The sequence below is a fragment of the Triturus cristatus genome, chromosome 8 (assembly GCF_964204655.1).
Source record: "Triturus cristatus chromosome 8, aTriCri1.1, whole genome shotgun sequence".
NCBI classification, from domain to species: Eukaryota; Metazoa; Chordata; class Amphibia; order Caudata; family Salamandridae; genus Triturus; species Triturus cristatus.
In genome coordinates this window covers 315,919,837-315,944,156 of record NC_140591.1, presented here as the reverse complement: position 1 = coordinate 315,944,156, position 24,320 = coordinate 315,919,837, and the positions used below count along the sequence as shown (strand labels likewise).

The 24,320-nt window shown below is 43.2% G+C and overlaps 1 pseudogene; it reads left to right on the top strand.

The window, feature by feature from the left end:
• Window positions 1–895: 895 nt before the first annotated feature.
• On the top strand, window positions 896–23,910 carry LOC146802038 (uncharacterized; annotated as a pseudogene).
• Window positions 23,911–24,320: the final 410 nt, after the last annotated feature.

The following is a 24,320-nucleotide window of genomic DNA, read 5'->3' as shown; positions in this document are numbered from 1 at the left end:
GCAGGTATTTAAGAAATTGTTCAGGCTTAAGCGGATCTGTTGGAGAGCCAGATTTAATCCTACTACACAACCTACGCATCTCTTCCTGGGTGATTGAAGGGAAGACAGCGAGAGTGCCCGTGGTGGGGGGTCTCTGAACAGGACCTGATATCCTCAAAGTGGGAGGGAAGGTCCTGTAGATGTTTTCTACTTTCTTAATAAAGAAGGTGGCAAGGTCCTCACACTGTTGGTCAGAAGAGTTTAGAGATGCTGTTGATGCCCCAGCCGCTTTAAGATCTTTAGGTATAGAAATAATACTTTTAGCGGGGTTGCTGCTACTCCTAATTTCATCCGCATAAAAGGCCGCCCTGTCCTTCTGAATAGCCCTATGATAGTCCTTGATAGCTGCCAGATAGTGCCCCTTCAAAACCGGGTCATAATCCCGTCTCCACACTCGTTTCAACCTTTTACAGGCTTTCCGCATAGTAACAAGCTTGCTGTTGTACTAAGGACTGGGTTTGCTGTTGCGACTCTTAGACCACTTAGCCGGGATAAGTGCGTCCATAGGTCATCGAATCCAGTCGGATAAAGCCTTTTCGGCTGCATCAAGATCATCGGGTAAGCTAAGAGTATGCGTGGAAAGAAAGGCGTGGAATTGATCCATGTCCAATTTGTGCCACGGACGTTTGAAAGATGACTCCTGTTCCACCCTCTGAGAGGGCTCAACCCGCGAGAGTGTCATAGATATCAAATAATGATCAGACCAACTCATCGGGATTAGGGTTTTAACTGTAAGGGCAGAGAGATTAGAAAAGACTGGATCTAGCAGGTGGCCTGCAGAGTGGGTGTGGCCAAAAACCAGTTGAACAAGCTGACAAGCAGCAAGATCTGCTAGAAAACTGCCCATATCTGTGTCATGTGGACTCTCCAGATGCAGGTTCAGGTCACCAATAATACTAAAATTGGCAGATCTCATAGCCAAGGAGCTAGCTACAGCGATGAGTGCTTCCCTGGAACTCTTCAGATGGCCCCGGTGGATGGTAAACCAATAGCCCAGACAGAGTATAGTTGGCGTTAAAGGAAATCCCAAAACGCGAGCACTCACACCCAGCCAGGACCTCTTTAGCAAAGGTGCAAGTGTAGCAAGATTTAAAAATAACTGCGACACCGCCACCTCTCGTCTCTCTGTTGAGAGTAGCAATGCTGTAGCCTTGGGGGAGTGCTAAACCTGGCTCTGCCACCATGTCAGCTGAGAGCCAAGTCTCGGTTAAAATGAAGACATCAGGAAACTCATCCTGCAACAGGTCATGCACCTCAGCATGATGCTTTACTAAAGACCGGCAATTGAGACTCAAGAGTTTGATAGTATGCCTGGAGGGGCAGGGGGCGATAGAAGAAGCTGTAGTGGGCCAGGAGTTAAAGCCACATATAATACAGCAGAATGGATCCTCCCGCATAGAACAAGGAGGATGGTTACAGATGCTAACCCTTTCCCTGATAGCCTGAAGGCCTCCACAAGAGTAGCATAGTCTACTCCCCGAATAACCGGCAGCATGTCTGGCATCTAGCGACGTCCAGGCGCAGACGGGCTTGACTTTAGCACGCCAAGCGGCGCGCCCGCAGCACGTGTCCTGCGCGTCCGCTGTGGCATCCTGCTTAAATGCGGGAGAATGGTAAATTAGACCTGCCTCCTCCTGCCACTGAAGTGAGTCGGAGCAGGCAGGGCAGAGGGAGCCAGGTATACGCCCTCCACAACAAACGGCAAAAGCTGCGGTGGAACGGGGCAAGTACCGGGCAACACAGCAGTTAAGGGCGCCGAAATTCAGGTAAGAGTTAAAATGTAGCACAAAACAAAATATCGCTAACCAAGAAGTAAAATAGTATAAAATAGAGACACACGCAGCCTCACCACTAGCCCAATCAGACGTGAAGCAAAGGCTTACGTTTGTGACATTCTAACACAGTTAGAGTAGCAAGGAGTGACTGATTCATTTACATCACCAATGAACAATCCTCTCTTTACGGTATCAAAATCTGATGATTCATATCGGATTGTATTGGATTACCAAAATTTGAATAGTCATTGTCACACTTTTGCCGTGCAAAACACACACAGCTCTGCGCTGGTGAACAATCTTGTTCGTAAAAAATACAAAACTACACTTGATATTTCTAATGGTTTCTACAGTCACAATATCGCTCCTGATAGCCGTGACTTGACAGAATTTACTGCCGCCGGGAATCAGAAAAAACGTACGCTTTGCCTATGGGGTGTAAGAATAGCCTGGGGCATCTGCGGCACATAATTTGTCTTTGTTAAACGACATAGACCCAGATGCGTTCTCGTATGTGGATGACATCTATCTGACGGATGATGAACTTATGCTGCATCTAGTCCGAGTTGAGAGAATTATCTTGTCCTTTGCCGACTATGGATATAAATTTAATTTTGCAAAATCGCACATCGCCCATTTGGCGGTACTCTTTTTGGGCCACGAGCTCAATAATGAAGGTAAGGGCTTAGCCATCACTTCTTGGAGAAATGTGCACAATTGCAACCCCCTTCTACACTGAAGAAACTTCAGTCCTTGCTGGGATATTTGAATTTCGGGAGGATATACATTTCCGATTATGCCCAGCGTATCAAACCGTTTTATGCATTGATGCAACCTATATATTCTTCTGCCAGCTGGCTTCCGGAACATACTTCTGTCCTACATTCTTTGCAATCAGACTTGCTTGCAACTAACTACTTATTGACGCGTGATAACACCACCATCCTGGTAATACGTATAGTTTCAGAGACAGTGGGTTTCACTTACTTGACGTTCAATGAGGGAGACACAATACCTATTGCATACAAATCACTTTTATACACTGCGGCGGAAATGCGTTTCTCCACAGTGGAATTTTTTTGGACAGCGGTGCAGATGGCGATTCTGAAGGAACGCTCGCTGGCACAAGGTAAACGCATTCTTTCCCTGCTTTGGAGGCCGTGACTAAGGCGAATGTACCTAACTCGAATGCACTACACCCCCGTTGGATACAATGGGCTGCTCCTTTGACATCGGCTAATGTCACGTTTATCTTTGATCCTGCTCTACAGACATAGGAGTTTTTACAGTACGAACACGTTCATCCTCCTACCTTGTCTCTTCTTCCTCTACATGAGTACGACTGCATCATTTACACCGAGGGCTCGGCTCAACAGGCCCCGGTTCCAAACATGCTTATTCGGCGGCTTGCGCAATTGTTGCTGGCTCAATTGTTAATGGAAAGTTTAAGTCTTCCATAGTGCACACTCAGGCACTTGGAGACTGTACGGCACAATTGGCGGAGCTGCGTGCTCTTATTCTTGCTCTCGAGTTTGCTGATCCAAATGTGAATACTCTCATTGTGTGCGATTCTTATTACTGTGTCCAGTATTTTAATGACAACTTATTCTTTTGGTCTCGGAATGACTATCAAGACTCTAAAGGCAGCGCAATTAAGCATAAAACGCTTTGGGTTTGAGTGGCGGACCGTAAACAACATACTCTTAGCCATCAGCGTGTGGGAGCACATGCTCTTGGTAATTCTTTGGCTGATGAAGCGGCCAAGTCTGCAGTAGCCACGTGTTCCATAGCAGCAGTTACAAGGTCCATGACTAAAATAGATAATGAGGGTCTGGCAGCGGTAGCTGCAACGAGGGAGGGAACTGCTTATCCTCAGGGTTTCCCTTCTAAATACTCTTATCATATAACTCCTGAACAGGTTCCTTATGCTATGATTACTTCTGTTGGGGATCTGATGATTTCCAAATTGGACCGCAGACCTGCTTTGATCAAAGCCGCACCCGAAGGCATAGCGTCAGCACATGCCGGTGTGTCGGCATCAGTCTCCATTTTACAGCAACGTTAGTGGTGGCGTGGTTTATATAAACAGAGCCGTAATTATGTACTTTCTTGTGACATTTTTCAGCAAATCAAGCCGTCTACGGTCACATGCCCACCGCAGACACAGCTGTGTATTGCTACTCAACCTTTTGGCTGTATCTATCTTGATCACTACGGTCCACTCTCTTCCGATACTGCGTATAAATATAAATTTGCTGCAGTCGATTCGTGCACTAGATCCCTTTGGGTTTGGCCACAACGCAGTGCTGACGCTCGAAATGTCATCAGGGGTTTGCGTGTCTTTGTCGGGGTGTTTTCCTGTGGCACCTTCCATTCTGACCAAGGTCCAGCGTTCGCCTCTAAGGTGTACAAGGATGCGATGAAGTCTATGGGGGTGCTAATGCAGTTTTCATCTCCATACAGGCCTGAGGGCAGTTCAATTGTGGATCGTATGAACCGTGACTTAAAGCAATCCTTGACAGCTAGAGTCTTAGGTACTGGCAGGAACTGGCTGGCCCACTTGTATGGGGTTCAACGTGCACTTAACAATCTCCCTAGACGATCTCTGTGTGGGCGGACCCCATACGAAATGCTCTTTGGCATTAAAATGTTTGTGCCAGACCTTGATGGTCTAGACGTTGTGGTGGCTGCCGCAACCTTTGACGTATATAATCATTCTACTGTGTTACAGGATCCACAAAAGACACATGACAGCTATGAAACTGAACATTTATCCTCTTCCACTGATGCAGCACTACTGATTCCAGTTGCCGGTTGGCTTCCTAAAGTCGGAGATCTGGTACGAGAAAAGCTAACGAACAAAACGAATTTGGCCCCTCGCATCGTGCAGCAGTTCCAGTGCTTGGACTGAAGGGGACTCATACAGTCATTTCACCACCTTTACCTGTTCGCTAAGACAACAAACAGATACATCTCAGTGGACAATATCATGTTACACCGTGTGGCCGATTCTGAATAGTTTCACGCCTGCAGTTTCGTGCAACACAGTTTCATTAGATCCAGTGACTTCATCATCATCGTGTGGCTAAGAAAGTGATGGATACTGTAATTGATCTTTCACCCGTCCGACCTCTATCTTCCACTATGGATGTCGAGTATACATATCATGCTGATGAGTCCGTGAGTAAGGTGCCGAACAGTCCTCGAGAACATCAGGCAGAACCAGCACTTCCACCTCTGATTAATCAACCTGCGAGTGGCTACTACAGAGATCATGCCAGCCTTTATTCCGGCTCGTCTTCCTCGACATCCAGTTTGGCAGACACACCGACTAAATTAAGTATTTTCTTCTCTTGGTTCAAAAAGACTTACTTAGTCCCTCCATGGACTTACATTTGGTTGGTGCTTATACTAATTTTCCTCTTCATGTCAATTGTATTTGTGACAGTGTTCTTTTTACTCATCAATGGTCATTACTTGCCAGAACGCTCTGCTGTAAGCTTGGTCGATGGAATTCTGGCCCCTCACACATAGTCCCATATCATGAAACGTGATTAGATACTTGTTAATATTTCAGCATTCCCGGTTGCAGATGGCATAGTTTGGGACAAAGTAGCCTTCGAAATCCATGGTCCGACCAAGGTACTTAGGGTACCATATGTGTTTTGCGTCTCATTAGGAGATGTGGTAACACTGGACATACATTCTGATGATTGGGATGTGCAAGCCGTACATGCATTGTTTTCAGCTTTAAAATATTATGCTGCTTTTGATGCTGAAGATTTGCATTTAAATTCTGCCAATTATGGAGATCTATTTTGCTATCAACATTATGGGCATCATTTTTTACACAAAACAAACACGTTAAGACTTGTTTTTAATTATACACAATGGTAACATTGTCCTATTCCCGTAGAGGGGAGTTCTAAAACTCTTATAGATAAATTCACATATTATACAGATTATGACATATCTAATCCGGAATCCTATTTTTTTAAACTCCAATCATCTTCGCAATCCAAATTTATGTTGACCCACACTAAATTGATTCACGCCAACTTGTTTAGAACTAAATTTGCTACACAGGGTTATGATCACTGGAAAGAGACCGTTGATTTAAAATCAATCTGGGGCACAAAGCCTTGGCAGGTTCAGCGAAGTGAGGCTTTATATCGTGCCTGCCTGATCCCAGCTCAAATTTTATTTTTAAATAATACATTGTACCAAACCACTTGTTTTGCCCTGGCAACTGTCAAAAATGTAAATACCCATCCATTCCATCCTTAGCGGAATATGACGATTGGCGCACTCAAACAAATTATACTATTGTGGCATTGCAAGATTTGCTTCGAAATTACACTTTCAATGTCTCTGAAATTGATTCTTCCGAATGGTTGATGTGGCTAATTAATACAAATGCATGCCAATTGCGTTTTTATATTGTCACGCATGGTTTCATTCAGACTAGACCTGATCCTCATTATTCCCTCACACATTCGGTCACCACGTATTCAGTGGGTAAGTTATGCCAACAATGGTTGGAACATTCCACGTTGGCATCAGTGAAACAACATCTTTTTCTCTTGTCGAATGACATCAATCTGGCTGATTTCATCTTATGACCTAGGAATCCTATATCTAAGAGATTTATTTATTCCGCTTACAATGAAATTTGGAAACTTTCGCAGATTGAGGCAGCTCTTCGTCTGCGCCAAAGTGTTCAAGCCAATTTAGAAAAAGTCCTTGCCGTAGTAGACAACAGCATCAACACACTTTCCTCACACATTTATACATTGGATAATATTGTTTCATCTGTTATTGATATTGCTCAAAGTGATGTTTCTGTGTTATATCATGGCCAAAATCAGTTAAGATCTGTTAAGCAATTTGCTTGGACATTGCAAACTCTTAAAATGGGAAAAGTGACATGGGATTATTTGAATGCCACTGCTTTGTTTTTGCCGTGTAATCTAACTGATAAACAGACATTTATGTCCATGAAAGATGATGCATATACACTTTTGCATATTGAACAATTGGAGCCATTACCGTTCTCGGTAGCGGAAACGGATTCTGCTGTTTGGTTAATTCATGGGGTTATCTCTCTCCCTTTTTCATTATTTCAATTTAAATCATGCATGCGACATTTTCCGATTGGCCGTTTTGAACCACTGGGTAGTGCATTTCTACATGAATTGTGGTCCCTACCTTTCACTTACAGATGTCAGAGGGAGAGTAAGGACGTTTTTTTACAGGAGAGGACTGTGCTTCCACAGTAGGATATTCCCTGGTTTGCAAACACGTTAAATTGCACGGCGCTTGTAATGTGTCAGCGCCCAATCTTGCTTGTTTTTTAAAAGGGACCCCACTGCCGTCAATAATTCCCGCTTTTACATTGCTTACAAATGGCAGTTATTTTATTTTGAACAACCAAGTCTGCTGTGGTTTACGGGCAGGTGTCCCTTATTTAGTAACAGTTTCCCAGCGTGTAATTTGTTGTAGCAATGTGCTTTTTCCACCCCCGCATGGGAGTCTAGATAGTTCAATTTGGCCTTCCATTCCAACTGTGAAAACAGATTTCAACAAGTTGAGCAGGCTCAAAGTGCTATTATTCCAACAAGAGGCGGCTCTCACTTCGGCCCGAGAGACCTTCGAGTTACAGGTGGCTAGGACTTCTAGTGAGATACAGTCCCTTCTGAACACTAACCTCCCACTTCATTTTGGGGAGCTTATACATCAAATATTTAATGCGTCTGACACCAAAGGCTTTGCAAATTTTTTTAAACGTGTGGGATCTGGTCTTCTGACTTCTTTTCAGACGATATTTGGAGTAATACCAGCTTTTATTCATTCTATTTTTTCCAGCATCTTCGGAGGCTTCCCCTTAGTATTGGCGTTAGGTGCTGGAATCCTGCTTCTCATGTTCCTGCTGCATAATGGCTGCTCCTCTTGTGGTAATGCACAGACCAGGCCAATTGCAGCCGTACCTTGATCACATTCAACAAGATTTGGATGCTTGCCATTAGCAACGCTTGGCGTCAGTTATGGATTTTCTTTTCGCTTTGCCTACTTTACTTGCGTGCAACCAGTGTTTTACTGTTGGCAATGCCCCTTCTATTGGGCAATGGATATATGCCTCTCCAACACGTTGTGCCCAGTCATGGATTTTACCAGTTGATGGGTCCCTTAGAGGCTCATGACCAGGCTTGTTCTGGGGATGGCCGTATAGCACGTGTGGCAGCACTTGGAGTATTGGCTGAATGGGATGTCTGTGCGGCGGCGCAGAACGTCCTGCAATGGAGTTTCATTGAATATCACACAAGTTGCCCACTTCTGCTTTTAGAGGCGTTTGATTACGAGGAACACGTTTGTTCCTTCGACCTACTTTATTGGATGGCATCCCTTTTTTCTACCAACGATAGGGATGATCTTTTGGAGGTAATTGCATTCCCCGGTTCACACACCTTGATGGACTTACCACCTCCTTCATAATAAATGTATTATCCCGGAGACAGCAGTCTTTCAGTAGGCCCTAAATAACTATATTGAATTTTGTTTGTGTGAAAAATTTCAATTTCTTTCCAAATATTTTTTTTTTTCTCTTCAAAAGCTTTGAACTCTGCTTGACTTTTGAACTGTGTTTTGGTCCTTTGTGTGTGTCCTATGACCTTAGCAAGGGGAGGGTGATATATGACCCTTAGGAACATTGTCGACATTGCTAAGTTGGCATGAGCTTTTGCCGCCATGATGTTGCTTTTGCGCAAGTTACTACATGACTTTGTTTTTACAAGAATCTGTGCCTTTCACACGAGAACGGGTTGCTTTTTGCGTTCTCTGCTTTTCCTGGAGTATAGTCTGAACACAATGTGAAAGGTCGATAAACAATGCCCCTTGTTATTCTGTTCTGGTCAGTCCCTAGCACCTAGACATAACATGCTACACACAGCTGCAATACTGAAGATTCATGCTTTGATATTACGGGATGGCATGTTGTTTTAACACACTTGGAGAAAGCTGTTCCATGGAGAAGAGCTCTGCTGTTCCTATGATGTAAACCTTACATCCAGGCTTTAAGGTATGGGGTCTGCTGTCAAAGCCCAGAGATCTTCCTTTATCTAAAATAAACTTCTTCTAGTCAAGGGGAGGGTAGTTAGGCCTAAATGTCCTTTTTCCACAGTCTTTATATAATGACTTCTCCCTTTGTATTCTATGGAATTGTAACCATGCTAACTGTGCTGAGTTTATGCATTTTGCTGCTGGTCGTGGCTCGTATACTGTATTGTAGAGCATGATAGTTAAAATAAACATTTTGAACTATTTTCAGTGACTCTGAATAAGAATATTGTGGACAAGTACGAGTGAGCGAAAGCGTATGTCCTGCTCCTGCGATTCCTGAGAGAGTCGGGAGTGTTGTGTTCTGGGTTGTCTAATCATTTGTAGCTTTGTGATATTTGGAGGAGAACAAATGAGACACTATAGCTAGTCGGTTTTGGGATTTTGGGTACTAAGGTGGCAGGTTGGTACACCCCTATACACTGAGGTCCTGTTTTCCTGCACATAGTTCTGTGTATGTGCAGAATCCCTGCAACAATAGATGCATATTATCAGATAATGCTAAGGTGCTCCTCCTATTGTAAACTTCATCAGGGCAATGAATTAAAAGGGGGTATAATCTCAGGCTAAATTAATTTGAATCAGGACAGTAACCGGATCAAACCCTGTGGTTATTATGCTTTTGATACCAGTTCAATCAAGTTATGACCACATAAGTAATGTTATACCATAAGAGAAAAATCATAAAAGTGTCATGTTCAAGGAGAGAATACTGACCTGAGTCTAAATATTTAGTATGGGATTATACCCTGTTTTAATTCATTGCTCTGATGAAGTGACAACATTAATTATGTGAAGTCACAAAAATTATTTAGTAGACCTCATTTATTGTCTTTACAAATCTAAAAATTGACTAAACTTTGGTAAATTCAGCATGTAAAGGCCTAAATTGACAGTCTCACTTCAGGTGGCATCCTGCCAAAGCAATACCGATTTTATATATTTCTCCTCATACTTGGCAATCACTACTTTCATTGAGAATATTTCCAGTATTGAAATGGTTTTAGATCTAATAACAGTCTGCTTAGCGGTGTTTGCAACCATAAATATATCTCAGTTAGGAATGGATGACCTACTACTGGCTGATTTGTCTTTAGCTTTTGGAGTAAGACAGATCTTTCCAATTAGAAATCTGCCAACAAGATCTCTATACATACAGGATGGGCATGGTTGAGCTTTACATATAGCACAGATAAAGCCATTTAGATTTACTTGCTACTAAGAGACCCATCTGGAACTAATTGGACAGCTACCTACAAAGGATAAAACCAGTTTGATTATTATAGTTATTGCCAATCAAATATTCTTTCCATTAGAAAAATTCTAAAGACTCACCTGGATAAGATTTACCTAGGCGGTTCTGGTCCAGAAGCAGTGTTTAGTAACTACGTTTTATGTTCATTTGCAAGCTGGCACTTGATTCTTGCTTATCTGGTGCCGGTGTACATCCATTTAGCATTGCATATTCATATTCTGCTGTTATGTCCTCTGGTTCCTCTTACCAGCCCCCCTCGCTTCCTCCTCCCGCTTCTCGTCTACCTACTCTCCCAAGCCCTGTTTCTTCCTCCCTGATTGTGGTTCAGCTTTGCCTTTAAATTAATGTTATATGAATGAATCCTGTTCTGTGTAAAGCGCTCTAATACCCCAGGGTGCAGCCGTGCTATAGAAAAACTGTAAATAAATTAACTAATTATTCTCCCTTGATTACTGGCTTTTCACTAGCTTTCATTCACAAAGTAACCACTAAAGTGATCCTAGCTGTCTCCTTTTAGTTTTTGTTTAATTGTAAGATTTACTTTTCTTTTCAGTACACTAGTTCCAGAACATAATTATCATATTTCCTATTCAATATTACCTCTTCTTCTTCATACTCAGGTGACTTCAGCTCTTGGATCTTCTCTTCCCTAAATAGTTTACCCCCTTTCAAACCTTTCAAAGTTACTCCCTCTGTCTGTCCACCCCTCTTACTCAGAGGAGCTCACCCTTTACAAACACCAATACAAAGTTCTTGAAAGGAAATGAAGACTTGATTAAAGTGGAACAATACAAATTCTCTATCCTTACCAATTCACACCCTACAAACATAAAATCTGTCTTGTACGCTCCTCCTTCTGTGCTTCTGCCTGGGGCCAACAACTCTGCAGATGAAATCCTTAAAATTGTTGATTCTTTTTCTCTCCTTCCCACCTCTCCAACTCCCTTCCTGTCAGGAACTGTATAAATGCTTGCCTGACTTCTTTCAAGACAAAATTAAATGCATTCTGCTTCATTTCAACCAACATCTTACCTTCCGTCTGTGGAATTACCAGCATCTTCCTCCTCCCAGACTAAGCTCCTGTCTGCTTCTCATTTACAAATAGAACAATTGATGGTCAGACTGCAGAACAATGTCATACATTCACCCCAGTACAGAGATCTGGGCCTAAATCCATTGTTTTTTTGCTCACCATGCCATTCCAGTTTGGACCCAGCCATATGCAAATCAGCCCTAATCAGCCAGGATAGCTTGACTCCAGTGGCATGGAGAGGTGAAACCCCGAAACCGGTCCTAGGATGCTTGTTTCCGGTCCAGGGAGGACCTGGCTTGGCAGTTCGGGCTGGACTGTTCCCATGAGGCACAAGGTCAAGACTGATTTGCATATGCCTAGGTCTAAACTGGGGTGGCATGGTGAGCTAAAGAATGATGGATTTAACCCAGATCTCTTGACTGGGGGTGAATGTTTTGATTTGTTCTGCATTCCGTCCATCAATTGTGTGTCTTTTGCTTCTCATTTACAGCTTCTGTCATACCTCATGCAACAATACATCTCTTTTCAGTGATCATTGACTTCTATAATCATTCCTTGACAGATGCGTATGTCCCACTTGCTTGGACACAGGTTCTGGTTGTTCCACTCTTAAAGAAACTTTGTCTAAATCCCTTGACCACTGTCCCTTCTCTCTGATCCCTACATTTTAAAATTCTTGAATAGCACATTAGTCACAAACTTACTGAGGTTGTAGAAGTTCATCAGTGGCTTGATGTTTTTCAATTGGGATTTTGCCCCCTACACAGTAGGGAATCCACACTTTTCGCAGTTGCTAACAAACTCCACATAAGAGTAGATTATGGCGGAATAGCTACATTGGTCATTCTTGATCTCCCTGTGGTCTTCAATACAGTGTCTAATGCCATCATTCTTTCCAGGCTTGCGGCCTTGGGCATCTTGGACCTCCACCTTAATTGGTTTCAGTAGTTTCTCTTGGACCAATCCCAACAAGTCTACCTCTCACCTCTACTTGCTCCTGTAAGCCATTTTAGTGTGGTGTCCCTCACAGCCCCTCTCTGAGCTATAGCCTCTTTAATCTCTACCTCACGCCTTTAGCTGCACTCATCCATTCCAGAGGTCTTCCTGTGATGATGTAAGCTGATAATGTATGGCCAGCAGTCTAGGCCATGCAGAGTCCAATTTCTGCCTTATTAAAGTTGCCCAGTGTTTAAATGACAATCAAGCTTAATTTATTGTCGAGGTACTTGCTACTTTATGGCCACCTGATTGATTGCCTTCTAATCTTGATACCCCTTGTACACCACATGTTTGCTAGAAATCTTGGTTTTCTTTTCAGCAATGTGCTATCCTTTCACTCAGATCACCCACATAGTAGCCAGTTGCTTATTGTATCTTAGGATGCTCAGTAGACTCACCTACGCTTTCTCTTGATTCCAAGAAATCAGTTGTTTAGATCATCTTATATATCCTGGCCCACTGATGCTCTCTTTATTGAGCCTCTCTAACTACCATCTCACCAGACTTCAAATTGTTCAAAATGCAGCAACATGCCTCCTTTTTAGTATCCTGCATCAGTGGCGGCTGGTGACATTTGAAAGTAGTAGGGGCGTAAAAGTTTGGGAGTGAGTGCTCGGTGGCGAGTGAGCCTTGCGAGTGAGCCTGACTGCCATAAGGTGGGTTCGCGGGTCCTTCTCGACATTTTTGTAATTACTCTATCCCCAGAGCTCAACTAACACAGACTATCAGTATTCAGATGCTGATTAAGCTGCCGTGTAATATCTGAAAAAACTCTGGGTGAAAATGACGAACACTGCACAGAGATGGTACCCTGACCACCGAAGCGCCCATGGTAATGGACAGGCACACAATTCATGCACATGCGAGGTAATTGGCCACAGTGGGTAACAACAAAAGGAATTGGGTCGATTGACACCCTGAAAACTGGCAACATAATGCAGAGAACAAGCCCCTAGGCAACGTATGTTATAATGTGACCCAAGAACACCACCCAGCATGGATACAACGATAAAGGAGTATGCATGCAAAATGAATAGCATATGAAGAGAGCAGTGCCAGAATAAACAAAAAACAGTAATAAACACATTCATGAACGAAATAAATGAATTTACCAACCAGGAAAGAAACACTAAAATGCTCATTTAAATGGTGAGACTCCATGCCATCTGAGCTCCTCGCAGAACATTTCACTACAAGTGACATCACACAGCCGGGTCCTTACCAAGGCTGCACATCCCACCCCTTAAAATACAATTATCTGCATAAGCCAGAATCATTGAGGAAAAACAAACCGTGTGACAACACCATGTTAATTTTTAAATAATTGTCTGTGTGGTATCTTAGAACAAGTCCTTGCGTGCAGGTTTGTGTAACTGTGCAGTGCATTTTACCTTCCACTCGCACAAGAAACAGAAGTAATAAGCTCTCTGATTCGTACACTTAACTTCCTCACACCGGTGACATCCATACCGTTCAGACAGCGGCCGCCATTAGCAGATGTCCACTTCTCTATTCCTAATCCCAGCAGAATCACGGTTCTTTCCGTGGCCTGCCGGTTACCTTTAACCAGTTTGCCTCATGTCTGGAAACCTCTGAAAAGGTCAGAATTTCAGACTCGCTTGTCATTAGAGTCACATAACTTGAAGCAACAAATATCCGCATATATATACAGCGGCGGCCGACATGCTGGGGGGGAAGTGGCGGGGGGAACAAACAAACAGCTAAAATAAAACATTAATCCTACCTGAGTGAGTGCGGGGGTACCGCACCACCTCCGCTTCAGGCCAGTCACTGGTGAGTCCTCGTGTTCCTGCTGCAAGAAGCAGGCAGCTTCCTGCTTCCCTGTCCTACGCAACGCACTACGCACACCAATCAAAACGCTGGTAGGCGCAGCAGGCGAGCGCCCCAGCCGGGACATTTTCTCTGAGTAGAGAACAAGGGAGAATGGGCGGTCCCGCTCGAGGGCAGGGGGGGAGTGGCTTACCCACTGTTGTGGGTACTGACTGTTTGGTCGGCTCCAGGGCGGACCAGACAGTCAGTACCCACAACAGTGGGCAAGCCACTCCCCCCCTGCCCTCGAGCAGGACCGCCCACCCTCCCGCCCCCAACCAAGCACAGAGGCACTTCTGCTTTCTTGCAATGCGAGAAGGCAGAAACATAAATGGTCGTTTTTACCATTTATGTTTCTTCCTTCTCGCACCGCGAGAAAGCAGTGGGGCAACGCCCAACGCCGTAATGGGGGAGCCGCCACTGTCCTGCATCATGTTTCTATCTTGGGTGAGCTGGTGTCTCTTCACTGGCTTCGTATCACACTCAGGGTCTTTTTTAGGCCCTCTGCCTGGCTCATAGAATCATACTTCAGTCTTGCCCTCTGCCTTCATTGCTTTTTATATTCCTATATGCAGTTCCAACATCTGGGTTCAGTGACCATGCAGTGTTTGAACAACATATCCGAAAATAAATATTGTGCTACAGAAAATCGTTGTAGGAATATGGTGATGTCCTAAATATCATGGACAGAAAGATCGAAAGTATGAATATGCTTTTAAGTGTTGTTCTTGATATTGTTGTTAAATATATAGTTAACAAAAATATTGTTGTATACTATATCATTTTGTATGGTATTTGTGTTATGTTTATAATTTGTTTTATGTCATTTTTATCGAAAAAGGTTAGTTTTATATTTATTTATGGTAAGACGTTATTTTTATGTCATTCCAGCCTGAACTGCCAAGTTAGATCCTCTCTGAACCGGATCATAAGCAATCCAAGACTGGTTTCGCCCTGATTGGGGCTCTTCAGTCGAGTGTAGCTTAGTTCGAGTGGCACAGTGAGTAAGAGACCCAAGGGGAGTACCTGGTTGGCAGTTTGGGCTGGACTATTCCTAATGGAGCAGGGTCAAGACTGATTTGCATATAGCTGGATCTAATCCGAGGTGGCATGGTGGGCAAATACTAGGCCCAGTGATTGACAGGAGGCAGACGTATTGCAAGCATCCTCCCATCATCTTCTGTGTATTTGGTGTACCGTCCTAAATGGCCATGGCCGATCAGAGTGACACCATTCTTGGGTTCCTTGTGTTCTGGTTCGAAGGGGACCTGGCTTGGTAGTTCAGGCTGAACTGTTCGTATTGGAGCAGGGTCAAGACTGATATGCATATAACTGGGTCTAATCTGAGGTAGCATGATGGGCAAAAGAACAATAGGTTGGAAAGCTACCTGTGGGGCTTGCCATTACCTAGGCTTATTGCAAACCTCCTTCCATCACTTTACTTGTTTGAAACAGTAAATGTAACCTCTTTAGTGTCTAACACCTTCACCAAACTGGTTTAGAATGGAGTGGGTATAGTAACTCTAACCCCTTTAGTGTGCAATATCTTTCCCAAAGTGGTGTATATTGGAAGTGGAAATAGTAAATGTAAACCCTTTAGTGTCCACTGCCTTCACCAAAATAGTTTAAATTGGAGTGGGACTAGTAAAGGTAAACTCTCTAGGGTACAGTACGTTCTCCAAAACTAATTAGATAGGAGTGGGAGAAGTAAATATGAACCTTTTAGTGTTCCCAAAATTCATTAGATTGGTGTGTGAATAGTAGACCTAACTTCTTTAGTATCCAACATTGTATGTGTACTGTGTATTGTTTTGTTAAGTAAGCAATGCATGTTATAGTTTTTGCAATGACATTTATTTTGCTTTTCATATTTAATTTCATGGGATATCTTTACATTTATTTTAACATATATACTTTTTTCAATAACATTTGTTTTCATTATTATAGTGGTACAGCATTTATTACACTTGCTTTGTAAATTAAGGCATGTAATGTATTTTTTAAACAGTTTTAACATATTTGCATTTGTAAACATTTGTACAAAAGGGGTACCTTATTATATTTAACATATACATTTCTTACACATATAAGTTTGTATTTTTGCAGCTTTAGTATACTTTGTTTAGTATATAGCAGATAGTACTTAATGATATTAGGTTATGTTTTTCTAGTACTAGTTAAATTATATTTATAATCTACATATTCATTTACATTTTTTTTTAAAAATGTCAATACTTTTGAGTTATATTCTGTTGTTTATTTTAGGGGAAAGTCTTTATTATATTGGCTTTTAGCAGACATTTACTTTTTACCTCTAACTGTATTTTGTAGTCTAATACTGTCATTTTGAGGTGGATTTCTTGTGAGCGAGTCATGGTTACCTGCTACTGTTCGACAGACAACGTACGACCTTTTGTAAGTTTTTCTTTAGAGTTTTAGGGGTGTGGGTAGGTGTATTTAGTGTGGATTATATTCTTAGTTTTGCTTTTGATGCATGCACCCCTAGGCCTCAGGGCCCAGGGGTGCATGCGATGGCACACATGTAGTTCACCCTCGATTTGCACCCCAGTTCCTGCAAGGTGTGGCATGTATATAGGAAGGTGCAGGTGGCGCTCCAAGAGTGGCGGTCTGCATGGTAAGCTCTCCTACGTGCATACCATACTGCCACAGTCAGACCGCCGCGGGACCGTCCACCAGACCAGGAATAAACTCCTGATCTGGCAGGCAGTCGCACCACAGGTTTGGTGGTCCTACGGCGGAAGGCATGTTGCACTGTCCGCTGTAGGACCACCAAATTTGTAATCAGGTCCTCTGTAAATAGAATTTACATGTTTTCTTTATTCATAAAAAAGTAAAAAGAAATATTTTATTCACTTACCTTAATAAATATGTTTGTTTTTCAGATAAAATATATATCACTAAAAATGTCAAAAGATACAAAAATAAACTTTGAAAACAGAAATAAAATCTGAAAAATGTGTGAAGTATCTTTATCATACAAAATAATGTAATTAATAAAAGTATTTACAAATGTATCACTATTTTATTTTGTGTTACTGATGAACAACAAGGCTAATAAAATAACACAAAATATTTGCACTACATACAAATAAAAAAATACAAGATATCAAAATAAAAATATAAAATTAAATGATCAAACTCCAACATAAATCATTTCTTAAACATTGTTCAACACTAAAGGGGTGACATTTAGAATTCCCACTCCAATCTAAACCAATTTAAGGAAGGTGTTGGGCACTAAAGTGTTGACATTTACTATTCCCACTTTAATCTAAGCCAATTTGAGGAAGGTAATAAACACTAAAGGGGTGAAATCTTCTAAACCCATTCCGATCTAAACCAATTTGAGGAGGGTGTTGAACACTAAGGGGGTGAAATTCGCCTTTCCCACTCCAATCCAACCATATTGGACGAAGGTGTTGCACACTAAAAGGATAACACTTCAAAACAATCCCAATCCAATCTAAGGGTATTTGAAAAAGGTGTTGGATTCTAAAAATGTGACATTTACAATACCCACTTCAGTATTTTTATAGAAATTAATACAAATTAAACTTTCAACAAAACCAATCAACACTCCATAATCATTAAAAGAAAATATTAAACATAATTCTATCTAAAAACAAACTAATCAAAACTACAAACCAATATAGATAAACTAAAATATTAAAATTGTAAAAAATGTATGTATTAATATTAATAATTAAAATATGTATACCATTCTTTTTCAACCTTTCCAAAACTATAAACCATACAATAAGAAATAAACGATTTCAAAATTACACATCATCAAACAAAACACTATTTGAATTTATTTATATATTTATAAATTTAAAATATATATTTTGTTTTAAATTACAATTTTAAAATGTTTTACATATTTCTACTATTTTGGTAAAATTTACGAAAGCTGAAAATTATAATTGTTTAATAAAATACATCTAAGTATTATGTTTATGAAAAAACTTGTACTTTAAAAAAAATATATTTTTGTAACCATTAACATATATCTTTTTATTTTACAGTATACATATTTTAAAAATCTCACCAACCTTATCCCCTAAAAACCAATATCCTACTGCAAAAATATATATATATATATATTTATATATATTAATACAACTACATTTTAAATCTCAAACATTTCATAACAAAAATATATAGCTCACTAAAACACTAATCTAAAAAAATAAACAGATACATAAAAACACAATACAGTAAATTATATACTACTTTACACTTACACACAATATTAAATACAATGATATTTTCTTCATCAATATTTTTTACAGTAATATTAAAATCAACACTAAAAACTGTGGGCCCGATTATGACCCTGGTGGTCTATGAACCACCATTGCATTTTGGTGGTCCGACCGCCTGCTACCCTGGCAGTCCAACTGCGGGATCACAAGCAGGGCGGGCTGACCACCACACGACCACTGCCACCACCAACATGTCTGGTACCCCGTCGGCAGTGTCAACGGTGGCCCATAGAGGCAGTCCCGGCATTTCCATCGCTGGGCTGTTCTCAACTTGCCTTTCCACCAACCTTTTCATGGCGGGGACACCACCATGAAAAGGTCAGTGGAAAGGCACGTTTTGGGGTGCAAACATGTCTACAGGGAGCGTGTGCCCTTGAGATGTTACTGTGCCAGATGTATATGCCCCATGCCATATGCACTGTTACATGCACTGTTTCTCCTGCAGACCAAGCTGCAGGGAAACAGTGTACTCGACCCCCTGCAGGAATTGCAGTATTTCCAGCATTAGCTACAGGCCCTTTCCGAGGGCCACAGCATGCCGCCGCCATAACTGTACCACCGACAGACTGCCAGCCTCACAGTAATGTTGCAATGCAACGGTCTGGATGCTGCCGGCTTGGCAGCATGTTCCCAACAGCCGCCGCAGGGGGCTAGCTGTGTGTCCAACAGGGTTGTAATCGGGCCCTATATTTTTACCTTCGATATTCCTGTCGAGGATAATTTTGATGTCCCAATATTTTTTTCTGATATTCTGTCCAAACACTTTAGTAGGCGTATCCCATGTGCAAGAGCAATTGTTTGCCTTTCTGCGATGTAATATATGTTGCTCTTTCAGCCATTTTATGTGAAAATAGTTTAATAATTTAGGGCCTAATATATGAATGCAGTCGAACGAGTGTCCGACCACCATCACAGCGTGTTTGAAACCGACCGACAAGTAGTTGGCGGTTCCACCCGCCAAATTAAGGTGCGACGCCGTGTAGTCGGTCAGAAACATCCCCTTTTCCATTGCGGCTTATGCTGCGGCCTGGCACAAGCCGCTGCGGTAAAGGGGATGTTTTGAAACATCCATGCACCGTATGTATGGCACAATGTGGTGCTTGGCAAACGGGGCATGGATGTTTGGGGGGGCTCTACAGGTGCACCACGGGCCTCATAGTGGTGGCTCACTGGGTACACGGGCCCTGCTGGGGCCCACAAAGTCCCTTTCCGACAGTCTTTCCATAGCTGTTGGACTGCCATGGAAAGGCTGTCATAAAGGGACATCATAATATCTACGGTGGTGCTTGCGCAGGCACTGCACCTATTGTAGGGAATACGATTTGACCGACGGCCTGACAGACTCCTTGAGCTTGTCGGATGCGTCGTCGGACCCTCCGACCTCAGCTGTCGAACCGACCGCATAATAATGCGGAGGTCGGACTGCTGGATATCGATTGGACCACCACCAATAGCCTGTCCGTGGCAATCCGACCGTCATCCTAATCAGGCCCTTAGTTAAATATTCTGTTATAAATTTAATTTTACTTTGTTAAAGTAGAGAAAGCATTGTTTCAATTGTTGTACATTTTATCCATACACATGTGTTGAACATTGTCATTGTAGGTTTTTTTCAGTTTTCATTTGAAGCTGTTGAGATTTGTGTCGGGTGTCTTTTTTTCTGTTTGGGAAAACATTTCTTTCAGTAACATTTAAACATTTAGGTTTGGATTGATTGCAGGGGTTCCATTTTAATTTTTTACGTATAAGGGCTACTTGATTTTTATAAATGTCTTAATTTAAAATACTTTAACTGTGCTTTTGTCCAGGTGTTATAGTATGGAGTTTAATTAATTGTTGTGCAGTGCTTTTTGTTGCAGTTGGAGGTTAGTATCTAAAGATTTATAGAGAAATAACGACAGAGACTTTGCTTATATATTTATACATTTACATTTTTGAATTAAGTTAAGTTAACTTGAATCAGTTTAATTTTTCAACTTCCTTGATAAGGTAGTTGGTCATATTTTTTTTTGCAGTTTTTCTCTTTGCTGTTGTCTTGGGAATCTGGCAGAGTTTCGTTCTCTTGAAGGTTTTGTTAAATTCTGTGCTCTAGTGCAACACAAATATCAAAGTTTGATGGTGAAATTTGATGAACAATACGAATTGTATAGGTTTACGGAATTTTCTCTCTCTCGCCTAGTGGGTGTTTTATATATGCAATACTTCTGGGACAATTAATTATCCCTTTGATTCTGAACATAGGGGCCCATTCCGATGCCGGACGGAAAGGGCTTCCGTCCGCCGTGCTTGCAGCAAAAATCCATCTGCATGACCCTCGGAATCTCAGTCAGTCAAATTATGATGCAATGCACTGAAAATCCTACCACGGTGGACGGAACTCACAAATGACCGTCCACCATGCTCGGAAAAGTTGCAAATCCGACCACGGCGGACGGGGCAAGCAGTTCAAGGGACTAAAAAGGCCACTCCTGCTGCGAAATGACCGCATGGCAATTACGATGAAACCGCGGAGCTGGAGGACGGAGCATTGCGTTCCGAATTCCTTGCTTGCACATAGACCAAATGAATGGCGGTAGTAACAAACTGAACAGCGATGCACAAAGTGTGCCTGCACACGACGCTGCCCTCAATCACATCACACACGCCACAATGATACACCCCAAATGTCCATTGGCAATGTAAGCCATGCCCAGCATGGAAGAAACACCTGGAGGACATCACACATGTGGACACACCCACATACCACAGCATAAAACCAACCCCTTCCTGGACCAGCATCCTTTGCATACCAGAAGCTGACACAGAGAGACAGGACACCATTTACGCAGACAGCACAACATCACATACACCCATCTCCACACAACACCACTTCCCACCCACACACCTGACACTCTTCACATAACTCCACCACCCCCTGCACCCTGCACTTTTCTCACCTTTGCACCATGGCCAAACAGAAAATGCCCAAATTCACTGACACTGAGTTGAAAGTGATGGTAGACGAGATAATAAGGGTAGAACCAGATTTGTATGGAAGCCTGGTCCAACACACCCCACTTGTGCACAAAACTCAGATGTTGACAAGGATCTACAACAAAGTCAATGCTGTAGGGACCACCCTACGCACACTGTGTGACATCAAAAGGCGGTGGGTCGACCTCAAGGCCCGGGTCAAGCATCGGGCCAATAGGAACTACGAGGCGGCCCAAAGAACTGGTGGCCGCCCTCCCATACCACCACTAACCTTCACTGAATGAGAGGAGAAGGTGCTTGCCATACTGCATCCCGAGAGTCTCACAGGAATCGAGGGGGGAGTGGAGGCTGGTAAGTACAAACAAAATGATCACATCCCACTGTAATGTACTGTTGTGCACAACAAGTGAGCCTCAATTGCCAGACAAAATCAAACTCATGTACAATGCACGCTGTCAACATGAACGTCTCATAAGGCTAGCATTTCTTTCCTCTGCTTCACTTAATAGGTAGGTAGCCATCTTACTCGGGAGGGGGTTGTCGGGACCTGATAGCAAGACCACAACTCCCACAAGGCCCTCTGTCTTCCCTCCCAAACAGCATGGAGCACTCTCCCCACCCCACGGCCATGTGGCATTCATCACCCTCCTCTGCTTTACTTAACAGGTAGGTAGACATCTTACTCGGGAGGGGGTTATCAGGACCTGACAGCAAGACCACAACTCCCACAAGTCCCTCTGTCTTCCCTCCCAAACGCCAGGGAGCTATTTGACCACCACATCCCGCACTTGTGAGCCAACTCTGTCAAGCTGCATAAGTTGCAGCCAGTGCAGACACAGAAGATACCATTGAGAGTTCACATGAATCACACTGTCATTGATGCAGTCACATGTAACTGCAAAGCAAAACCCAAGAACGTAGTGGCCAAAACCCATTGTGCAAGTACCATTATCCCAATACAGAAAGACTCACATAAACACAACGCATGCAGTTAGACTCAGTCAAACATCACAAACACACGGGGACAGTACAAAAAGCACAACAGAAATCTGGAAGTTGCGGCACAGTAGACAAACAGTCATAGCAAAGTCACAAATATCCTAGCATGAACAGAAGTGGATGATCAACAAGTTGGTACCAGAGGACATGTACTTGGAAATACAATATCTGTACATATGAAATTGTTGCTACAGCCATGTCACATCGCTGACGAGCAATGTATTTACCTCCACATCATGTCCCACTACTGACAAACTGTCATGAATTACAAGTTATGCCAAGATGAAAAGTCATGTTGTCTCAATCGAAATGTGCAAAATATGAACATCAAAGTTGTGCTGTGTACTGAACATGCTGACAATCCAACCTCTGTTCAACAGGTGACTCGCCAGCAACAGCAGGCGCCCGTGCCATGGACGAGCCCAGCCAGTCTCCCACCCAAGAAGCTGAACCCTCAGATGCAGACTCCCTGGTTCTTACCGATGAGGAGGACCGACGTGGAACCTCCGGCTTGCCCAGGCAAGCAGAGTCTCCGGCCCTCACTGTCCCCACCACCACCACCACCACTCCCACAACAGCTGCAACAACAACGCTGACCCCTGCAGCACCGACCTGTATGGCAGCCACCTCCACCATCACCACTGCTGCCTCCAACACTGTCCCTGTGCCACTTGTAGTCAATGCCACCAGACAGCCTCGGGATGCTGGGGACAGTGTGCGGTAGCAGTGCCAGGCACCGCCACCGGTCTGTGGCAGCAGGGCATGTGGGAGGACAACTGGGGGACAGTCACAGGAGGACAATGAGACAGAGGCCCAGGCCACCGTACAAACGGTCCTTGGGGCATACCAGCAGAACTAGGGACAGATGGGCCAGGTCCTTGACAAACTGCATGAACTCCCCCTGCTGCAGAGGTCCATGAACACTCGTTTGGGACAAATTGCCGAGTACATGGACCAGCTTGTAGGTGTCCTGAGGGACCTGCATGCAGCACAAATAGCTGGCCACCCGTCGTGGCCAGCTGGATGATAGTCACAACACCTCAGCAGCGACCACAGGGAGGGGTGAGTCACATCACAGCGAATCCTCAGACACCTCCGAGCATGCAGCAGGTTCCCCCCAGGCCAAACGGAGTAGGGGGCATCCGAAAAGGTCCCAGGGAGGATCACGTGGCAAAGCACCATGCCGTACCAGTTCTTGGAGCCAACATTGATGTTACCGGTGTCACACCGAGCATTGACTTTGTTGTAAATCCTTTTCCACATTGCCACAAGGACGTGAGTGTACTGTTGGACTGTGGAATCCCACCATTGTGTGTTCTACCCGAACTAGCCATGTACCATCACTTTCAACTTCATCCCTCACCTGTCCCTCATTGACAAATAAACACAGATCACACCTGTATGCCTTTGTGTCAAGATGACATTTTTATCATAGTAAGTAGCATGTTAACTCACATTGTAATGTATCATGAAACGTGAATGCGACAATCCATTGACAGAGTAGAGGAACCTGGAATGACACAAGGCAAAGACAGTGATTTGACATATGATGGCAATAAAGAAAAAGCACTGCACTATGTAACACTGTATAAGATGCATACCAGTTAACAGAGGCCAACACCATCAACATGGACAGAAGGGGGATGGGAGCACACGACTTCACCTCCCAGCACATTTTCCCCCTCAGCATCCTGGTAAATGCACTGCAGTTGAAATGCTTACTTGGCTTTCCGTGGAAGTGAGTCACCTCGGCTGGTTGCAGGTCAGTGCTGTCAATCCCTAGACACATGTGTTGCACGACATTATACCACATCAGTAGCGGTAAGATAAATTGAGATCGGTGTCTGCTGAAAAAGCTGCCACAATACACTAATTTCTCGGTACCTCTCACTGCCCAACTCAGGTGAAACACTAAAAGCTACATTGCAAGTAAGCATTTTGACAGAACTGCCAGGGGTGTCAAGGGGTGAACTGTGCTGGGAGGTGAAGTAGGGTGCTCCCATCCTCCTACTAACATC